This window comes from Dipodomys spectabilis, unplaced genomic scaffold (genome assembly GCF_019054845.1).
Source record: "Dipodomys spectabilis isolate Male_0828 unplaced genomic scaffold, ASM1905484v1 ptg000111l, whole genome shotgun sequence".
Lineage (NCBI taxonomy): Eukaryota > Metazoa > Chordata > Mammalia > Rodentia > Heteromyidae > Dipodomys > Dipodomys spectabilis.
In genome coordinates, this window is record NW_024870788.1 from 30,622 (window position 1) to 50,106 (window position 19,485).

A 19,485-nucleotide genomic window follows, 5' to 3' on the forward strand; every position below is an offset into this window, starting at 1 on the left:
GGCTTGTTAAGATGACTGTTCATTGGAAATGTTCATTTCCAAGTCACCACCATACAACTGATCACATCCCTGGGAGCAGACTTTTGGAAGAAAGGTTCCCCTTCCTTCCTTATCTTATTATAGATCAAATCATAATATTCTGCAGTTGTGGTCAGCCTGGAGCACCTTTTCCCAAGAATATTTTGTAGTGTAAAAGAGGACCAACTATCAAAATAAAGGTGAAAATACTTGTCTACTACAGAATGATTTATTGTGCTTATATCTATTGCTATTTTCACAAAAAAAATCTATTGTTATTTTCATTACTTCAAACACATGGATAATTTATATTGGGATTAGACAAGTGGCAAAGGATTAATAGAATAAAGATTCCATTTACTTTCATATATCCAATATAATATACTTAACCCCTTATGAAAAATTAAATCCAACTGTAGAAACATTGTCAAAAATATAAAATAAGCCTTAATATGAATAATCTGGCACACATAAACCATCATCTACTCAGAAATGCAGTCTCTATAAATATTTATTTGGTGCAGAATAATAAGAATTTAATTAATGTATATGACTTTTATGTATCATCTGTAATACTCCTCGTTTATATAATTGTATATAATTTTATAGACGTTACCTAGACAGGAATTTAACGTGCATGTAGAAATCAAATTTCCACAATTTATGCTAGATGAGAAGAGTCATACTCTCTTGTACTGTGTGGTGTGAATTTTACCACAGTGCTGAACCCTTCCACTTAATACCAAAAGTCATGTGCAATAATTTATTATTTGATGTTAAGATGAGTGCTAATTGTAGAATACACTTAGAATTATTACATTAATTCACAGAATTAAAAAGTAATGATATATTATTTGTTTAAATTCCAATGCTTCTCAATTTTACAATTCATGAAATATATTATTAAAATTAGATTCACTTTCTTCTTTTCTATAGCTGCTAAAAGTAAAATTATATATTAAGGATTCAACATTAAGAAATCAATAATAAGTGACTTATTAAAATGATATAGTACTAAACTGTGATTTGAATTATGGTTCTAACAAATTGTGATGTAAACAACTGTTAATAGAATTATAGTTAATATTTTTAAACTTACCAGCTTGTTATGTGTTTCCTAATTGTGTCATTTGTTATTTTTGGTCCAAGTTGACTCTTCATCTTTATTGTTTAGTTTTCTATTTTATCTCTATTGGTTTGCTGATTGTGCATTTTGTTTTCCCCTTTTAGTTACTGACATGAGGCTGAAAATCTGAATGCTAGTTAATTACTTCCTATGTTAAAGTAAAATTTCTGCTCTCCACATCTGTTCTACTCTTAGCATAGTATTTTCCCCAGTCCCATATCCTGTCTTGCTGCTCTCATGTATTTTATTTTAGTTTATTTTTATTGTGAAAATACCGTACAGAGGGGTTACAATTACATGGGCAAGATAATGAATAAATTTCTTATCAAGCATTGTTGCCTCCGCCTTTGTTTCCCCTTCTCATCCCTTCTTTATTTTATTTTTTATTTAAATTTTACTGTCAAGGTAATGTACAGAGGGATTATAGTTATCTAAATAAGGTAATGAATTTATTTCTTTTCTAATTTGTTATCCCTTCCCCCATTTTTCTCCCTCTTCCCTCCCAACAGCCCCTCCAAGATTATTTCCAACATATTGTCTTCTGTGTATCATTGTTACATAGGCTCCCCCTTGTCATTTGTCTCACCATTTTTCCCTTTCCCTAACCTAGTTCATATTTACAATAACCAGAGTTATTCAAAATCAAATACAGTGACTAAATATTAATCAAAACCAAATACAGCGACTACAGGGGATAAACTATAGGTGGGGAAAACACAAAAGGATAAAAAGAAATCCTGCAGTACATTAAGAACAACAACAACAAAGAACATGTCTTGGAGTTCATTTCACTTGGAATCACCTTATACGGTCATATGTACATAGCTATAGGGCTATTCTGCTCATCTACTAAGATTATCCTTGATGTACACAATAATGCTCCCCTATTACCCAGTAATCTCACTTCTGGGCATTTAACCAGGTGGCCACAAGCAATGCCACACTAAAGCTACCAGCACAATTATGTTTATCACAGTATTATTTACCATAGAAAAGATATGGAATCAATCTAGAGGCCCCTCAGTAGATGAATGGATTAAGAAAATGACACAAACACACACACACACACACACACACACACACACACACACACACACACACGGAATACTATGCTTTCATCAGAAAGAATGATACCACCTCATTTGTAAGGAAATGGAAGTTCTTGGAAAAAAATTATATTAATTAAGCCAGACTTAAAAAAACATAGGTCCTAGAGTTTCCTTTATTTTTTTTTTTTTTAATTTTATTTTATTTTATTTGAGAACATACTGTACAGAGGGGTTACAATTACATGGGCAGGATAATGCATACATTTCTTACCAAGCATTGCAGCCTCCTCCTTTGTTTACCCTTCACCTCCCTTCCCAGCCTCCCCCTTCCCTCCCACCCAATCATACCCCCCCACCCTCCCCCACCGACATTGTAATGCTGGTTTTCACATGACATTTTGTACTTCTCATTGTTGCAACAGGTCCACCTGAATCCTTGAACGACTTGTTTGTCCCCATCTCCTCCACATGTTATACTGACATCAAATATAGTGAAAGCGGGGGTTACACTGTGGGGGAGGGACATACAAAGCAACAAAGAAATAATCTTATAAATGAGTTAGAAACACATGCATGAAAGAAACAAAAACATTAAAATACATATTTGAGGTTTCGTTTTCCTAACATCACATTATCTGACTTTTTCCGCTTGACTCATACCTATACTAGATATTGCAAATAAGGGAAACCATGGGACCTATGTTTCTTTGGGCCTGGCTTACTTCACTTAATATAATTTTTTCCAAGTCTTTCCATTTCCTAACAAATGGGGAAATGTCATTCTTTCTGATGGAGGCATAGAATTCCATTGTGTATATATACCACATCTTCTTGATCCATTCATCTACTGAGGGGCATCTGGGTTGGTTCCATGTCTTAGCTATGGTAAATAATGCTGCAATAAACATTGTTGTGCTGGTAGCTTTAGTGTGGCCTTGTTTGTGATCATTTGGGTAAATGCCCAAAAGTGGGATTGCTGGGTCATTGGGGAGCTCTATGTGGAGTCTTTTGAGGAACCTCCATACTGCTTTCCAAAGTGGTTGAACAAGTTTACATTCCCACCAACAATGAAGTAAGGTTCCTTTCTGTCCACATCCTCTCCAGCATCTGTTGTTGTTAGAGTTCTTGATTTTTGCTGTTCTAACTGGAGTAAGGTGATATCTCAATGTTGTTTTGATTTGCATTTCTTTTATGGCTAGGGATGTTGAACATTTCTTCATGTGTCTATTGGCCATCCTTCTTTCTTCTTCAGAGAAGCTTCTCTTTAAGTCTTTCGCCCACTTACTTATTGGGCAGTTGTTTCTTTGAGGATTTGTTGTTGGGTGGTTTAATTTTTTGAGTTCCAAGTATATTTTAGATATGAGACCCTTGTCCGTTGTATGGCTAGTAAAGATCTTCTCCCAGTCCGTGGGCTTTCTATTGATCTTGCTAGCTATGTCATTTGCCCTGCAGAAGCTCTGCAACCTTATACAATCCCATTTGTCCAGCCTTTCTTTGATTTGTTGTGTTTCCGGGTCTCTATTCAGAAAATTTCGGCCTGAGCCAAGGAGACCCAGGGTTTCTCCTATTCCATCCTGTAATATTTTCAGAGTGTCTGCTTTGACTTCAAGGTCTTTGATCCATTTGGAGTTGATTCTGGTGCAGGGTGATATATAAGGATCTAGCTTTAGTTTTCTACATGTAGTTAACCAGTTTTGCCAGCACCATTTACTGAAGAGGCTGTCTGTCTTCCATTCTATTGTTTTAGCTCCCTTATCGAAGATTAGATGGCTATAGGTCTGTAGGTTCATAGTTTCCTTTATTTGTAATAATTAGTTTACACCAAGGATAATCTCATGTATTTTAATTAGACATTTTGTCCTATGTTGAGCATACAACATTATTGCTATATTGTTTGTTATTATTTCTGCAAACAGGCAGGTATATTTAAAGAATTATGTTTATCTTATCCAATACTGGAGGAAGAACATCCAAGAGAGCAACCCCTATTAGGAAGAACATCTCGTACTTACTTAGCTTCATTCCTATGTAAGGCTAGTGTTGTCCCTTGTATCCTCATGTTGTACATTACAAATCTACACCGGTTCATCCTATGTCTCTACTATTTTCTACATTATGACCTAAATGCCCCAGCAATTCCACTTTGCTTTACTTTAAAAAAATATTCTCTCTTAATGTTTGAGTTTGGTGTGTGTGTGTGTGTGTGTGTGTGTGTTTACAAAAAACAGAAGACAACATTTTTCCTCATTTAGAATACATCATTCAGGTCATTATAGGTTGTGGATAATGGGAGAAGTCTTGTTTTAAGGATGAAACATAAAAATATATTTGTGCATGCACCACAGTTTATTAGTCTGTAGTTGAACACTTAACTTCAATTATTATCTTGGCTTTTGTGAATAATGTGAATAACAATGAAATACAGATATATTTACAAGTTACCCAGAGAGAAATAATCACATGATTGGTGGGTCAGATGATATTTCAACTTTGGATTTCTTTAGAAAACTGCATACTATTTTCTATAAGGAGAATACTAACCTGTATTTTGACCAAGAGCGTAGAAAGTTTCCCTTTCTCCACACTCTCACCAGCCAGCATTATTACCTTTTGAGTTTTTTTTTAAAAGGGCAGGTTTTTACTATGTGCAGGACCCAAGATGACCTCAGACCCAAATCCTTTTACTCCAACCTCCTAAATGCTTCGAATTACAAGCCTTTACCACCACACCTGGTTCTTTTGATTTTTTTGATGAGGGTTATAATAGTTATGAAGTAGTATCATAGTAATTTTGAATTGCATTTCTCTAATGACTTCTGTTTACAAAGCATTGAGCCAGCATAGAAGTGGTATTAAACACAACTTTGTAAACCCACTGGCAATTTTCTTTGGGCCTGGCTTACTTCACTTAATATAATTTTTTACAAGTCTTTCCATTTCCTAACAAATGAGGCAATGTCATTCTTTCTGATGGAGGCATAGAATTCCATTGTGTATATATACCACATTTTCTTGATCCATTCATCTAGAAGGGACATCTGAGTTGGTTCCATATCTTAGCTATCATAAATAATGCTGCAATAAACATAGTTATGATAGTAGTTTTAGTATGGTCTTGTTTGTGGTCATTTAGGTAAATCCCCAAAAGTGGGATTGCTGGGTCAAAGGGAAGCTTTATGTGGAATCTTTTGAAGAACCTCCATAATGCTTTCCAAAGTGGTTGAACACGTTTACATTCCCACCAACAATGCTGTATGGGTTCCCTTGTGGCCACATCCCCTCTAGCATCTGTTGTAAAAATATGGAACGCTCCACGAATTTGCATGTCATCCTTGTGCAGGTGCCATGCTAATCTCTGTATCGTTCCAATGTGAGTGTATGTGATGCTGAATTGAGCACAGAATATTTTTTATGTCTAAAGTGCAATTGATTTTTTTAAACTACACAATTCAAAAAAAGGAAGTTCAATAGAATTGTCGTAAAATTTTACAACCATATATTTCTTTTTTATTTTTATTTTTTGTGAACATACTGTACAGAGGGGTTACAATTACACGGGCAAGATAATGAGTACATTTCTTATCAAGCATTGCAGCCTCCTCCTTTGTTTACTCTTCACATCTCTTCCCAGCCTCCTCCCCCCGCCTCCCCCACCCAATCCTCTCCTCCCCCCTCCCCCCGCACCAAAGTTGTAAAGTTCGTTTTCGACATGACAACTTGTACTTCTCATTGTTGCAACGGGTCCACCTGTATCCTTAAATGCCTTGTTTTTCCCCATCTCCTCCACAAATTATACCGACATCAAATATAGTGAAAGCAAGGGTTATACTGTGGGGGAGGGACATACAAAGCAACAAAGAAATAATCTTATAAATGCATAAGAAACAAATGCATGAAAGAAAATAAACATTTAAATACATATCTAAGGGTTCATTTTCCTAACATCACATTATCTGACCTTTTTTGCTTGACTCATACATATACTAGATATTGCAAATAAGGGAAACCATGGGACCTATGTTTCTTTGGGCTTGGCTTACTTCACTTAATATAAATTTTTCCAAGCCTTTCCATTTCCTAACAAATGGGGCAATGTCATTCTTTCTGATGGAGGCATAGAATTCCATTGTGTATATATACCACATTTTCTTGATCCATTCATCTACTGAGGGGCATCTGGGTTGGTTCCATATCTTAGCTATGGTAAATAATGCTGCAATAAACATTGTTGTGCTGGTAGCTTTAGTGTGGTCTTGTTTGTAAACATTTGGGTAAATGCCCAAAAGTGGGATTGCTGTTTCATAGGGGAGCTCTATGTGAAGTCTTTTGAGGAACCTCCATACTGCTTTCCAAAGTGGTTCAACAAGTTTACACTCCCACCAACAATGAAGTAAGGTTCCCTTCTATCCACATTCCCTCCAGAATCTGTTGTTATTAGATATTAGAGTTCTTGATTTTTGCCATTCTAACTGGGGTGAGGTGGTACCTTAATGTTGTTTTGATTTGCATTTCTTTTATGGCTAGAGAGGTTGAGCATTTCTTCATGTGTCTATTGGCCATCCTTCTTTCTTCTTCAGAGAAGTTTCTCTTTAAGTCTTTAGCCAACTTATTTCATGGGCAGTTGTAGAACCATACATTTCTTACATAAGCACACATTTAAGAATAAAGTCAAGATTGACATGTCAAAAACAAAATAATTCCAGATGTTTGTTATTCAAGAAACGTATAGGAGGAGGAATTCAACTATTCTGTACAAGGCACCTGTCATAATGAACACTGCAGCAAGTGTTAAGGTTTGTTAAAAGTTTTAATGTTTTAAATATATTTAATTTTGGGAATTTGTTTATATATGCCAAAATTAGGACTGTTTGGCAAGTATAAAACTTTTCTATAAAGTATTTAAGCTGTTATAATAGCAGACATATCCTACTAAGTATGTACATTTCAGAATTTAGAGAAATTTTATTAATGAGAAGTCACAAAGTTTTGTGTAAAGAAGCAGAATAAAGAGTTCACACTTTGTTTACTACACAGTTTCTGTTAAAACTTTAGGGCTTCCTTAGTTTATATGTTAATGAGGAAAAATGATGATATAAGCCATAAACAAATAATGAAATGTGCCATAAATAGTAATCTTAGTGGGTAACTTTAAAGACTGCTCATATTCTATAAAACTCTTGTTGAACATCACAACCTTAGTCAGTGTTAAATGTACAAGAATATGAGAAAATAGTAAAACCTAATATGTAGCATATTTCAAATAGTTAAAACACTGATGTTTTTTATTTTATTAATTAATATTTAGTTATTGGTTTTCTTTATTTGTAGCATCGCTTTACTTGTTGACATATAGTACAACTTTTTTGGGGGGGGCATCCAGTCATGGGGCCTGAACTCTGGGCCTGGGCCCTGTCCCTCAACTTTTCAGCTCAAGGCTAGTGCTCTGCCACTTGAGCCCCAGAGCCACTTCCGGCTTTTTTCTTTTTGCTTATGTGGTGCTGAGGAATCGAACCCAGGGCCTCAGGCATTCAAAGCAAACGTTATACCACTGAGCCACCTTCCCAGCCCTTGTACAACCTTTTGTAAGTCATCATTAGGAGGTGCTTTGAGAAGGTTACTTGGATGGCCAAACCAATTTTTATAGGTGCATGTTAATTTACAAAGAGGAAAATTAAGAACACAATATGTATTAAAAAATAGAGTCTGAATCAGGAGTGTTGATAAATGTTCACACCTAATATCTTAGCTCTAGGCTGAAGCAGTGGTATTACAGAGTTGAGGCCACAAAACGTGACAGACTGTGTTTTGTTTTGTTTTGTATTTTGATTTTGTTGGTGATGGGGCATGAACTCTGGGGCCTGGGTGCTGTCACTCAGCTCAAGGCTAGCGCTTCCACTTGAACCATTGCACCACTTCCATCTTTTTTGCTTATGGGTGCTGAGGAATCAAACCCTGGGCCTTATGCATGCAAGGCAAGCACTCTACCACTGAGCCACCTTCCCAGCACCTGAGAGACTGTGTTTTAAAAAAAACCATCTAAACAACATTTGCTTTCTGCTTTGGGTTATATAAGGAAATATATAAATATATTTTTATATTTTTGTGAATTGAACTTCTAAATTTATACTAACTTCAGCCACTTTATCCTTTTCAAAGTCATGAAATATCTCTGAGAGTTTGCTTCTGTGAAAATTGTTTTTGCATTTATAATTTCTTCTGAGTTATTTTTATTTTTATCAAAATAACTTTATATTTCATGTTGATGGGTTATCATACATCAAATGCCTTCAAATGTACATGTAGAGTTTAAAGATAGCAGTATGAATATTCTCATACAGCTCTTGTTTATCTGTTATGCACTTCCAGTATTATGATATTTCTCTCTCTTTCAATCTCTCCCATTTCCTCTCTTTCTCTTTCATGCTCCATGTCTGGTACTTAGGATTTCGGCTGGTCTACTATTCCTTCAGTATCCACTGGTTTTGTGGGAACATGATAGCGACCATCAGTTACCCTTGCATTCTTTAAGAGTTATAACAGTTACATGATATTATTCTTTGCCATTCAAAATGGCAAAACAGAAAATCTAGGAATTCCTTTTCATTTTATTACTATTATAAATTTTATCTCATAAAAATTGTTGGGATGGATAAGATACTGTGACCTGTGACCTAAAAGTTCTTTTTCTTGGGGCTGGGATAGTGGCTCAGTGGTAGAGTGCTTGCCTTGCATGCCTGAGGCCCTGGGTTCGATTCCTCAGCACCACATAAGTAAAAAGAAAAAAGCCGGAAGTGGCGCTGGGGCTCAAGTGGTAGAGTGCTAGCCTTGAGCTGAAGATCTGAGGGACAGCACCCAGGCCCAGAGTTCAGGCCCCACAACTGGACCCAAAAAGAATTCTTTTTCTTTTACAAACAACCTTTTTCTTTTATTATCAGTTAGTAACTACATATAATGAAAACAAAGCTATCCTATGGAAAGTAGACTGAAGTTGCTCACAGGGATGAAAAACAAAGGAATGTGAGAAGTGAGTACAAAGGATGCCCATCATAGAGCACAGATCCTAGGAGCAATTTATCATGTACACTTTGTGAAAATGACAATGTGCTGGAAGTACAGGTTAAGTCACTGAACAACTGATATAGATATAGATATAGATATATACACATATTTATATCTGCATATTTATTTATATATGCATATATATGTTTTTATGCCCTTATATATGTACAAATGTATGTTACTATACACACAAGTACACGTATACATATACACATGTATACATGCACACATGGAGAAAGACACATAGTTACAGACAACACAAGTTTCAATAGTTGTTGAATATGCCTTGAGTGGAATGCTTGGAACCAAATATGTTGAAGATATATTTGTCTCTCAGAATTCTTTTACCACTCTTCTTATCTCTTAAAATTGATAGTTTTTGACAGATTCGATTTGCAAAATGTGGTACAAGTGATAGCAAATCACTCAGAAATCTCAGTAAGTAAAGGTCATATGGTGTTTCCTTGCTCCCCACAGAATGCTTGTTCTTGTAGACACTCTCAACAACCAAAGCAGCAGGAGAATACCCTGGTAAAGAATAAAGTTATAAAGCTTTAAATGGCATCCTTACTTGAACTCTTTTCCAACAGCCAGCATCAATTCCTAAGCAGATGAGGGAATCCTCAGAAGACTGGATTCTACATATACATTTAACCAACCCATGTGAAAAGTCTTATGTGAGAAATGCTGACTGAGGTCTTGCTGATTTCCTGGCTAAGAAAATAAGGAAAAAAAGAAAATACTTTTTTAATTTAATTTAATTTTATTTGTGAACATACTGTACAGAGGGATTACAATTACATGGGCAGGATAATGCGTACATTTCTTACCAAGCATTGCAGCCTCCTCCTTTGGTTTACCCTTCACATCCCTTCCAAGCTTCCCCCCTCCCCCCCTCTTTGTTGCTTTGTATGTCCCTCCCCCACAGTATAACCCCTGCTTTCACTATATTTGATGTCAATATAACTTGTGGAGGAGATGGGGAAAAACTAGTTGTTTAAGAAAATATTTTTAATGTTTTAAAGTTTGAGAATAATTTGTAACCTGTCAACAAATGTGTAGAACACAATTATACCAAGTGAAAAAAAAACGCTGGCGTTTCATTTATGTGCTCTTGGCCTTGGCAAGTGATTTTAGGTGTGTCAACACAAGTAGAATCAGCAAAAATCAAGCCATCACTTCTTCATTTAAGATGCAAGGAAAGGATACAGGTTGACCCATTTTAACAATGAGATGTACAACACAGTCTATCAGAGTGGGGGTGAATGGGGAAGTTGGGGATGTGTGAAGGAAAACTATGGTAGAGGAAAAACAAATGATGGGGTAACAATGCTCAAGAAGAAATGTACTCATTACCTTACTTAGGTAACTGTAACCCCTATGTACAGTATATTTACAATAAAAATATATGTTAAAAAGATACAAGGAAAACTTCTGTACCTATAGGAATTTGTATTTGTCACTCAATATCAGTAAGGTATTGGTTTTAGGACCAGAGGCTATGAAAACTTTGGATACTCAAATTCTCTACATGAACACAGTATATTATTTACTTTAGAATCTGCCCACAAGCTAGTGCAGAGTAATTGCTATGAAAATTTTTACTACATTCTATCTTTGTAATGAAACATAAAATTATATGCACTATCAACAGATACAATTTTTTTCAGGTAAATTTTGTCTGCAGTTTGTGGATGGAATTGGGAGAGCAATTTTGAAAAGCACAAATTTCATCACCAAGACCGGTCTGCAAATTGTAACAAGGAGCTAATGCAGCATCATTGAATAGTATGGAACTCTAAGGAGAAGTACTTGAATTGAGACATTATCAGAAAGTGTAACAATCCAAGGACTTTTTAGAAATTCAGCTGCTAGATTTCTCATGGAGAGCTTTCATAACACTTTGTGAAGCACAAGTCAGAACCTCACTGAAGTGTAGATGGTTTTCCCTCTCCTTTCTGTCATGCTCTGTCATTATCAATCAACATATAGCTAATCTTGAATAATCCTCTAATAACAAAATGTTGATGGAGTGTTTATATGTAGAAAATCTGGGAAGGCTAACTTGTTCCAATTAGGACAGTCTGTCTTCTATGACCCAGCAGAGAGAAAACCAGGTAAGCATCCATTTGTAACCTTCTGAATAATTCTGATTCTGCCCACATCAGTTATCTATCCATACCTGTGCATAAGTGAGAAGATTTTAAAAGCATTTAGTATTTAAAATTTAAACTTAAATATAGAATGAAATTAGTTCCAATGCATTACATTAAGATATTTAGAGACAACTGAGAAACCTAAAGGTCTATAAGATTTATTTTTATTGGAAGTGAAGGAATATTGGAATTTGATTCTCTACGGTTTAAGCAATTTGCAGCAGACTTGATACTTATTAAATTTTGTATATTGAAAGGAATACAAGCCTCAACAATATGTCAATACTATCCTCTTATTTACCTCTAAAGGTTTATGCTTCTGGTCTCGTAATATTAAAACTTAAAAAAATTTTATCTGTAGCAAGTTGTGCAAAGGGGTTTCACTTCCTCATGTCAGTGTTGAATAGAGTGTATGTGCATTTCAATGTTCAGTGCATCTGGATCATTGTCAAATTTTCCATTTTTCTTCCTTCCCTTACCCCAAACCCACCTATCCCTTCAAATTTCCTACTTATAGTCTCACATATGTACATTGAGTGTTATGACTGTATTAGTCCGCCATTTCACTCTCCAGCCTTCTGCCCTACTCCCTTTAAGCCAAGATCCCCTTTTAAGACTTGTTTCAACTTCATGGTATTTTGTTAAATATCTCTACCTTTGGCATTTGGCTATGGGCTTGCCACATCCTCTCTTCCATGTTTGACCACATAAATGAGTATATTTCTCCACATTTCTAATCTCTGAATGGCTGAGATAGGTCTCTTTTACTATTCACCTTCTGTCCTAAATTTAGAATTGCACCTTCAGAGCCATCCTATAGAGTTTTTTTCTTCTCTACATACTGAAGATGGAAAGGAAATAATTTCCATGCTCTTAGCATTATGCTATCCATCATGAATTTCCATGCTTATCACTTCAGCAGTCTATGTTTAAGGACAATCTTCAAGTTCTGATGATAGGAGCATGAGTCAGTTTTAATTATGCAGATTCCACTATGTAGTGAGCCCTAAATTTTCAATAAATTTCTAGTAACTTTTTATTAATAAGTTAAAAAGTTTTATTTCAGTATTTGAAATCCTGCCCCAATTATTTTAAAAGTTTCACAATATGTTAGACTGCACTTTTCCCCCCATTTTCCCCACTAGTTCAGGTTAAGTCTCCTTTGGCTTTATTGTTTGAGAGGCCAAGGGATGAGGGTAAACAGAGAAATGATCATTATTCAGATATCTCCTTCCTCTTCTGTTTCTGCTATTATTGTTTAGAGGAAGACTGGAGCAGGGAACAAGAGTGATGGTTGACTTCACCATACAAGGGAGCATTCCTGGCATGTCAATTATTGTTTCTCAGTATAACTTAAACTGCTTACTCTTGCCTTCTCTGTAACAGTAACTGAACTGTGGCTTCCTTGGTGCAGGAGGAAGCACACTAACAGGTTACTACCTGTAAATTGGTATCTTATATCTCAGCTTACTACCAAAAATATAAAGCTTTGGCTACATAAATGCAAAGGTACTGATTGTCCAACAATACCTTAGTGAGCAGTAGACAATTCTACTCAGCTGCCCTCTCTTCTCATATCCTCCCCTTTACTCCCCTCCACTCATTTACCCTTCCATTCCTTCTTTCTTTGTCTCTCTTTCCTCCATATCAATCTCTATCTTCTCTCCTTTTCTTTTCCAGTAGCAAGTGATTTGGTTTATCAGACCACACATAAATAATTGAACAAATATTTATTTCTCCTCTTTTTGTGATTATTTATTAAGAAGTGAGTTCTAGCACAGCACCAGTGGCTTACACCTAGATACACAGTAGGTTCAAATTTGACAATTGCAATTCCAAGCTATTTTAAGTAGATAAACCTAAGACATTCTTTTCTCCACTTGTGGTAAAAGGAAGAAGTGAAGGTGTGGCTCAGGTGGTATAGAGCAAACATTGAGAATTAAAGCCCAGATAGAGCTCAAGGCCATAAGTTCAAATCCCAGTACCAGCACAATATAAAAAAAACTGAGTCCTTTGTCTTTGAAAAGGGATATTTCTCCAAAAATTCATACCCCGGGAAAATTTCAAAGTCCAAGACTCTTTGTAAGTCTCTTTCACATCTTAAACTGATTCCTCTGCTTGATTCACATTGTGGAAAATAGGAGTCACACTTCACATTAAAAAGTATGTGCATTGCTGAATAGTTCTTACCATTTTTAATGTAAAGGAAGCATGAGAGAGGAATTCACCTCACTTGGGTGATTTAGGTTTGACTCACTGACAGACTTTTGCAAGTAAATGAGGGTCTGTTTACACATAAAGAAGTCTATACAGTTGGTTTTCTAGGAGAGAGAACAAAGTAGCTGTTGTCCAAGTTTGAATCAGAGTAAGTTTATTCTGATGATATTGCAAAGAGAAGCTCATCTCATAGAACACTATGCAGACAGTAATTTCAAAAGGATGAAAAACCCATGTCTATGTTGTGAAGAGCCAAGTTTTCGCAAACAAAAAGCAGTTTCCTTAGCCATGAAAATATAAGTTAGAGTAAAAGGAAATATGTTAAATATAGTTAATGGCTGAGTGACATGTGTAAAAGAGTTCTGTAACCACAACTAAACTATAAATTTTTCATCATGTCCCTAACAAGAATCTGCAAGATAGGCCTGGCTAAATCTGTCATAGAGGACTGGGTTCATGCAATTGTCAGTTTTGTTTAGGGTCCAATATCTTCTACAGTCGCTTGGGCTGCAAACCGCTCATACCACATGCAGTGTCTGGAAAAACATGCTGTCTTGCTAGGCAACTAAGGGATTTTTGTGCCACTGTGAATATTTATCGTTTTTCTTATAATTATACCTGCCAGTGTGAAGTCATTTCTCAATAAGAATAATAGTTTCTGTACCCTTTGTTCCACTAACAATTCTCAGATGTAAATATAGCCGGGAGCCCGAGGCTCATGCCTATAATCCTAGCTACTCAGGAGGCTGAGATCTGAGGGTCACAGTTCAATGCCAGCCCAGGCAGGAAATTCCATAAGATTCTTATCTCCAATAAACCACCGGAAAACTGGAAGTGGAGCTATGTCTCAAGTGGTAGAGCTCTTGCCTTGAGCTGAAGAGCACAGGGACAGCACCCAAGCCCAGAGTTCAAGTCCCAAGACTGACCAAAAAAAAAGTATGTATATATATATATATATATATATATATATATATGTATGTATATATATAAGTATAAATGATGAGATGAATTACATTTAAATATAAATCAATATTTATGATATACATTTAAAATATATATATATGATATATTTATAATATATACATATATTTATGTATAAGATCATATTATATCTATATATTTATAAATATATTTGTAATTAATGTCCAAAGAGTACATCTGAAGATTTTGGGGAAAATGTAGTGTGTCTAAAAGCTTATTACTGATCCATCATACTTTCAATCATTTTTTCCATTTATTACAATGTCTGGAGTACCAAGACAATGATTATTTTATTCCTTACAATTTTGGATTAGAAACACCTACTTACTTGGTATGAAACCTACCAAAATGTGATCTTGAAACCACACACCACAAACTGGACATATACATCAATTTAGCAACTTATAGGTCTCAAACTTTTATTTGAATCCTGTATCTCGTATACATTGTTTCCTTCGAGTCAGCTACATATACAAACATGCCTAGATTTTCATCCTCACATGACATAGTAAACGTAACATTGTAATAAAAAATAATATGATACTAAAAAAACACCTATGCAAAAGTAATTAAATTTTATTTTTTAAATTTAATACACTATTGAAATACTGATGAAAGAGCAGCTGAGAGGATGTTTCAAATATTAGAGTGCCTGCCTAAAGAGCATGTTTTTTATTCCAAGCATCATTATTTACATCCTTCCTTCTCCCACATAAAAAATAAATAACTACAGAATTAACCTACATGTTCCTTAATCACTCATTGAAGAAAGAAATTGTAATATATATATATATATATATATATATATATACATATACACAATGAGGTACTATTTAGCCACACATAATTATGAAATCATAATATCTTCAAGAAAATAGAACTGGAAACATTCATATTAAAGCAATAAGCCATACTGTGAAAAACAAATACTAGATTTCTCATATGCAGACTCTAGACCCAGAAAATAAAATGAATAACCCAGGTGTAATAGATAGAACTGATTAAATTTGGAAAAAAGTAAGAGGAGATGAAGAGAAATACTGTGGAGTAAATATGTTCAAATATTTCATAAGTTAGTATGATGACATAATAAAACATAACTATAAAAATAGGCTAATGAAATTAATAAAAGGAATAAAATTTAGCAAGCTACATTATATGGACGTATGTGTATAACACAATAAAATACCTTGTGAAATTAATATTTGCTAATAAAAAGGCAAAATTTAATTCCAGTTGTTATAGATTCATATGTTAATTTCCATTTTTTGCTCAGATATTTCCCTGATAAAGTAAAAGGAGAAATAGGTTTTGTTCATTTAAATTATTCCAGTTAACTACTGTCAATGTGAAATTGTTCAACTTAATTATTACATTAGAATATTTCCAATGTGCTCTTCAAAATATTACCCCATAGCTATATACTTTTTGCTATTTATTGAATATGTTTCATTTACTTAATTAGTATAGACCATTTTCTGAATGTAGTTTGGTTTATGCAACTAAGATATATAATATCTGACCAGGAAATCAATTATTCAAACAGTTTTTATCAAAAATGCCTATAACAAAATAAAGAGGTAAATCCAAAGTATGTATATTTGAAGACTATACCTGTTTAGTCCTCTTCTCACATTCCCCATTCCCTTCTTGAGAATAATACACATTGTAAGGAAATGCTTTAAATGTTTTACAGAAATAGGTTGACTTTAGACCAATGAGTTACTCTATGCTGCATTTTTATTTACATTATATACAAAAAAGCAAAATTCTTACCTTATCATTTTCCTTAGACTTTATACTCATGTTTAAGCTCTGATGGGTGACAGATAAAGATATATACATTTTTGAACAGTGGCTAAATTTAGGCTGAGGAATTTATGTACAACTATACTCTTGCAGATAAGCCTCATCAGTGCTGAGACCACGATCGCAAAATGTTAACCCAAGGTCTTAACAGTCTCTGATCACCCTGAACATCCCACCCCCAAGAAGATGTCACTACCATCCTCAGACCAAGTGTAGACAAATCTCAGGACATCTCACACATCTGGAATGGCTCATAACACATCTTGGCATTTCCTAACTGTACACACCAAAACTCAGCTACCTTATTATTGGTTGTAGGTCATGGGGTTTGAATTCTAGACCTGCACGCAGTCCCTCAGCTCTTCAGCTGAAGGTGGGCGCTCTACCACTGGAGGTACAGCACCACTTCTGGCTTTCGGGTGGTTCACTGGAGATAAAGTCTCACAGATTTTCTTGTGCAAGCTGGCTTTGAACCGCGATCCTCAGATCTCAGCCTCCTGAGTAGCAACGATGACAGTTATAAGCCACTGGCAGTGACCGGCTTCAGCCACCTTCTTAGACACAGGGGAAACCCAAATCATCAGGCCACAAACCACATGCAACCCTTCAATTCAGACTTTGTCACCAGCATCCAAAACCATTCTTCCATGGATGGAGAGCATATAATTGACACTACCATCCCACCCCTGCTCCCATTCACCCACTCCCTGCCTGCCACAGGCCATGACCTCTGGAGTTCTTGGTAAGGCACCGCCCACCCTGCTATGGCTTCACACTGGGGCAAACCTGGAGAATTCTTAGAAATGTCTGTACAGTGAGGCCAGCATCTGGTCTCCCAACCCCAGCAACCCCACTACTTCACCATCCCTTGCAAGCAAGGAAGGGGTGTCTTTCTTTCTTGTTTTTTTTTTTTTTTTTTTTGGTTGAGAGGCTTGAACTCAGGGCTTGGGTACTGTCCCTGATGACTAATTTTCCTCCAGGCCAGTGCTCTACCACTTGAGCCACAGTGCCACTTCCGGTTGGAGATTGGAGATGAAGCTCTTGTAGGACTTTTTTGCCTGTGCTGGGAAAAGATATCCTCTGGATCTCAGGCTCCTGAGCAGCCAGGATGGCAGGTGTGGGATGACAGGAGTGAGACACCAGCTCATGGTGTAAGGTGTCTAGTCCTTCAAAATTTCCACCTAGTCCTCCTCTAGATGCTACCACCTAGACACCCCTCCATCTCCATCAGGGAGAGCAAAGGAAGGCTCAGAATCTGGGTGGGGCCATGGGAATTAAAGGGCCCGCTTCATACCAGTAGCCGTCTCTAAGCTCCCATCTGCTTCCTCTGGATTGCCTGGTCATCCAGGGCAGATCAGACCCACTAGGAGTTCTGGGGCCTGCCCTATATCCTCCTGCCCAACTCAACCAATATCTGAGGATTTCTGAGGCCAGCTGCTCTATGTCCCAGTGGAAGACTTTGGGAAGGTTTCTGATAACTGGATCCAGGGGTGCCCAGGGCAGAAGTAGTGTCCAACTCCCCTCTGTCAATGGAGACAGAAAGCATGGATTGATCTACTAAGAGCTTTAGGGCATAGTCAACCACCTGTCACCAAGGTCCCTGGGAGAACTGTTTTATAGTGACAGCCCTGGGGCCTGACCTCGGGGCCCTGGCGCTGTCACCCACTTTCTTTGTCTCCAGGGGAGCGCTCTTTCACCTGAGCCACAGTGCCACTTCCAGCCTTTTCTGTGTATGCAGGACCTAGGAATCGAACCCATGCTTTCCTGTGTGCTAGATGAGCGCTCTACCTCTAAGACACAGTCCCAGCCTTGGATAGCTTTTTTTCTGCGACCCCTCAGGCCTGTCTCGGGACAATCTCGCATATCTATACCAAGGCTCACACATCCACATTGAGTCTCTCACCAGCATCCCTGGCTAGACATGTTGTCCATCATATTCAGCACCTTTGATCTCTGTGCTTCCTGTCAGATCCTCCTTGTTAAGCAAAACCCCCTTTTCAAGTTCTGCCTCCAAGAAGCCCATTCCGATCACCTAGGCAGAGCTGGCGAGTCTCCACTGTGCAGGTTGCTGGCCTTGTCATGCTCTGCCTTCCATTCAGTGTGGGTTGCGAGTGCACGAAAGGGAAGACCTGGATTCCAGCACCGGATTTCTGACAGCCCTGATATACCACCCAGGGACAAGTATTGTATAACACTCCATGAGAGGGGGCTCAAGGCCCGGGCAATCTGTGGGCAACAAGATGGGGCCATTTCTTTGTGTGGGCTTGAACTGAGGATCTGGGAGCTTTCTCTCTGAGTTTTATTGTTCAAGGCTGGTGCTCTACCACTTGAGCCACAGCTCCACTTCTTGCTCTTTCGTGGTTCCATGGAGAGTAGAGTCTCATGGGCTTTCCAGCTTATGACTGGCTTCAAACTGTGATCCTCAGATCTCAGCCTCCTGAGTAGCCAGGATGACAGGCATGAGCCTGAGCCCCAGGTGACGGGCACCAAATGTTTTTTTTTGCTCCTATTTATCAACTGTCAACTAGCAAGCCCAAGTTAAAATAATCAGTTACAGGCGATCAAAGTCCTCTCCTAAGTCACTCAATCCAAGGAGATAAAGTGTCTTTGGAAAAGGCTAGTCTGAATTGGCTTAAGGGTGTTTGTGTGTGTGTGTGTGTGTGTGTGTGTGTGTGTGTGTGTGTGAGTGTCTGGGATACCTACCCTCAACTCTGCGGTGCCTCATCCTTCCAGCAGGGAGTGCATTCAGAATCCTGACCACAAGGAAGGTGGGTGAGAGAGGGTACCTAAGGTCACATCCAGAAGGATGATTCAAATTCTGTCCTGCAACTGAAGCCTGGACAGATAAAGAAAAGAAGGAGAGGTTTAGGGGAACATCAAGGGGAGCCCCTTACCTTTGACTACAAGTACCAGCAAGAAGACAGAATCCATCTTTCTTGGTAGTCATATAAAAGGTGTATACTGTAAATTTATTTTATGATTGTGTTGGTCCTAGGGCTAGAATTCAGGGCCAGGGTGTTATCCCTGAGCTTCTTTTGTTCAAGCCTGAGGCTCTACCACTTGACCACAG

At 37.1% G+C, this 19,485-nt stretch overlaps 1 non-coding gene across 1 annotated transcript; it reads right to left on the reverse strand.

The window, feature by feature from the left end:
* Positions 1 to 5,488: 5,488 nt before the first annotated feature.
* Positions 5,489 to 5,592, reverse strand: LOC122114805. Its single transcript, XR_006148651.1, has one exon. It is a non-coding gene; the product is annotated as a U6 spliceosomal RNA (small nuclear RNA).
* Between the last annotated feature and the right edge of the window lie 13,893 nt (positions 5,593 to 19,485).